The sequence below is a fragment of the Magnolia sinica genome, chromosome 19, assembly GCF_029962835.1.
Source record: "Magnolia sinica isolate HGM2019 chromosome 19, MsV1, whole genome shotgun sequence".
In the NCBI taxonomy this organism is placed as follows: domain Eukaryota; kingdom Viridiplantae; phylum Streptophyta; class Magnoliopsida; order Magnoliales; family Magnoliaceae; genus Magnolia; species Magnolia sinica.
The window spans coordinates 49,725,744-49,729,904 of record NC_080591.1 but is presented as its reverse complement, the minus strand read 5'-3'; positions in this window follow the sequence as shown (position 1 = coordinate 49,729,904).

Genomic DNA, 4,161 nt, shown 5'->3' with positions numbered 1-4,161 from the left:
TCACTCACCATATCTATCATTCCATCACCCATCTCTCTCTCTCTCTCTCTCTCTCTCTCTCTCTCTCTCTCTCTCTCTCTTTACAACCCTCTCTCTCATTTTTCAAACTCTCTTCCAAGCAACCAAAATTCCATACATCCAAGCCTCTCCAAGCTCTCCCAAGCAACAAGTGTGGCCCATTTCCTAAACCTCTCATCTCCCATCTCAACCATCAAAACTCTATCTCTTCCTTTAGGATCGAAGCTAAGGAACAAAGGAAGTCAAGGGAGCAAGAAGAAGGCGGTGGGTGATCTTAGATTTTGACTTTCATTCATTTCTTTTGAGTTAAGGGTCCATATATGTGAGACCCACTTTGATGTATGCTTATATCCAAGAGGGGCCCATAGTGGCGGGGCCCCTCCATTATCTCCGATCTCTCTTCTCTCTTTCTCTTTCTCTCTCTCTTTCTATGATCATGGCCCACCCATGAAGTATATATTTTATCCATGCCATTCACCTTCATGGGACCCACCCGATGGATGAGTCAGATCTACACCATCCAGCCCGTTACGGGGCCTAGAAGGAAGGAAAAACACAAATATTAGATTGATTCAATCAGCTGGGCCACGTCCATGTGGGCTAACAGTGTAGTGTGGGCTGACAGTGGGGTCCATGAGACCCATCCACACCCTCCATCCCTTCAATGGCCCACCCCGTAGTGTATGTGTTGTATCCAAACCGTCCATTGCCCTTAGACGGTGGGACCCACGTCCATGTGGGGCCCTCCTTACTATGGTGATCCACTCCCAGATCCATAGCTCTGGTGGTAGACTGAGTGAAAGATACCTTGCTTCAACGCTATTAGTGAAGTGTGTACTGACAGTGAAGTGCGGCTGGTGGTGGGAGTGGTTAACAGTGTAGTATGAGCGGACAATGGGGTCTGTGGAAGCCACCCACATCGCCCACCCATTTCAATGGGCCTCACTGTGTTACGTGTGAAGCATCCACCGTCCCTGGATGGTGGGACCTACCCCAAGTGTGGGCTACCTTGATGTATGTGTATATCTAGGCCGTCCAGGGGCTGGACGTTGCACTTTATTAATATAATGTTAATATATTATATTATATTTATATATATATATATATAAAATATGATATGTTATACATTATAATATAATATAATATTTTATATATGTGATAAATATATACATGCATGAGAGTGGCCCTATGTGGGACCCACCTCTGTCCCCTTTAATGCAAAAGCTGCACTAACAGCTACTATCTTATATATATATATATATATATATATATATATATATATATATATATATATATATATATATATATATATATATATATATATATATATATATATATATATATATATATATTATTGTGTATATATATATATGAGGGTGGGTCCCATGTGGGACCCACCTCTGTTCTCTTTAAAGCAAGTGTAGCTATAACGTACAGCAGCTATGTAGTTGTTGTGTACATCCAGCTGGTGGGACCCACTGTCCATTCACATCAGCACACTCCATGGGTCCCATGTGATGTTTATATGCCTCCAAACCGTTCTGATGGTGGGACCCACTGCTGGATTGACGTCAGTAAGTTCCATAGGTCCCACATGATGTGTATGATCATCCTAGCGGTCCTGATAGTGGGACCCGCACCTGGGCAATGTATGGATGGTGCTGACGCACCTGGACAAAAATTTGGATGGTGCTGATGTATATGGACAATGTTTGGGCAGTGTTGGTCATCATTAATGGGCCATGTGCCTCATCGATTGATAGTGTATAGTGATACACATGTTACACCTACAACTATTAAAATGAGTTTGCTGTGGTCCAAGCCCACTTGAGAACCATTGGCGCAACCCAACCATGAGGCCATCATATGTATTTTGGCCCATGGGCGGGGCCCACCCATAGGTATGGTTAGGCCCATATTGCATGGCCCATTTGCTGTAATCAATGCCCAGATACGTGGTCCATTTGTTGTATATGAGGCCCACATGTGAGTCCCATGGTGATGCATTAAATCGGCCCATTTGATTCGGCCCATTTGAAATCAGCCCATTTGATCGGCCCATCCGATCAGCCCATTCGATTGGCCCAATGCGAGGTATGTGAGGCTTATGAGCGAGGCCCAATGTGATGTATGTGTGGCCATTACATTGTGCATGAATTCCTTATATAGGCCACTCCTTAGGAGCAATGTTGGTTAAATGTCCACATTGATGGGCAATGATGGTTAGATGTCCTCATTTGTGACCTTCCCTTAGGCCTTGTTAGGCCCATTCTCTTCGTGGGTTAACCCAAATAAATGGGTCCCATTCACCATATGTGATTGATCGATTCCAAATTTCAATTCCGGTTATGGGTATGTGACAACATAGCATCATGATACATGTTCATACGCATCACCTGCATGCTTGTGATACATGATACATGTTAACATGCGTGCCTTCAAGAGTTTTTAAAGTTGATAGGCACCTTCGCTCTTTCCTGTAGGACATGCCACGCAGAAGAATGACCTGATCAACTCCTGCTCCACCACCTGAGCCTCCCGCTCCACCACCTGTGACTCTCACCCTACCACCTACGATCCCCACTCCACCACCAAAGATTCCTACTACCCAGCCTGAGGATACAGCTCCTCTACCCGAGACCAGTGCGGATCCGACCGTATCGTGAGTGCCTCCCAGTTACAGCAGACGTTACAGGTTATGACGGCGACCCTTCAGGGGTAGGGCAGACACCCCATCATTTCGCTAGCCCAGGTAGAGCAGGAGCGCGCGAGTGCCCTCCTTCGAGAGTTCCGACGGCTCGATCCCCCACATTTCCAGGGTGAACCAGACTCGACAGTAGATATGAGATGGCGCTCCAATGTGGAGAAGATATTCGATATGATGAGATGTATGACCGAGCGGCGAGTCCTATTAGCAGTATTTCTTTTCCATAGTGAGGCTGAGCACTGGTAGACATCAGTCTCCTGAGTAGCAGGCTTCGATTTTGAGTGGACCTGGGAGGATTTTGTGAATTGGTTTGACCGATAATACTTTCTTGATCACATCCGATGACAGCAAGCATTGGAATTTGAGGCCTTAGTGCAGGATGAGATGACAGTAGCTCAGTATGCGGCTCATTTTGTAGCGCTGTCCAGATTTATGCTATACCTGGTAGATGATGAGGGGCAGAGAGCCCGCCAGTTTGAGGACGGCTTGCGTTACAATCTTCGAGGCCGTGTTATTGGGCATGAGCTCTTGACTTTTGAGGGGGTGTTATGAAAGGCCCAGATTTTTTAGGCTAAGTGGGCCAGTTCTTAGTCTGATCACAGTCAGAGGAGAGACTGGAAGAGGCAGGCTCCTTCCGGTGACTCCCATTAGCGTTGACCACAGCAGAGGCACACAAGTCGCCTAGCCTTCCGAGCGCCACTAACACCTCCAACACCACCTCTGAAGCAGTTCACCAGCACCTGTTTTAGGTGCGGTGTGACAGGGCACCCTATGTGGGAGTGTCCCTGCCCCCAACAGCAGCAGCAGCCGAGAGGTCTGCAGCAGCCTCCACCATAGCAGCAGCAGAGACCACCACAGCAGCAGCGACAACAGCCCCCACCACTAAGGCCACCTCAGCATCAACATCAGCACCAGCCTCCAAGGCCGCAACAGCAGAGGCCGCAGTTTCGAACACCTTAGCGACACCAACAGCAGCAGCATGCTCAGAGGGGACAAGCACCTCCCCAGCCGGCTCAGGCTAGGTTCTATGCAGCTCACCAGGATCCACAGTCATCTAGAGGAGTCGTTAAGGGTATACTTCCAGTCTCTGTATGCATCGCTCGAGTTTTATTTGATTATGGTGCTCGCACTCGTTTATGTCTGAGGGATTCTGCCGTTTGACTGGATTGCCGACAGAGTCTGCTCGAGAGGGGTTGACCATATCAATGCCCTTAGGGAAGACTACAGTATTAGGCCGCTTCTGTTCATCTTGCCCCATGTTAATGGGAAAGATTTTTCTACCCGCCGACTTGTACGTGCTGCCGATGTCAGATTTTGACGTTATTTTGGGCATGGATTGGCTTGTCGAGTACCACGCCATCTTAGACTACTCCACGAGGATATTCACGTTCTGTATACCAGACTTACCGCAGTTTCAGTTCATTGCAGAACCCCGA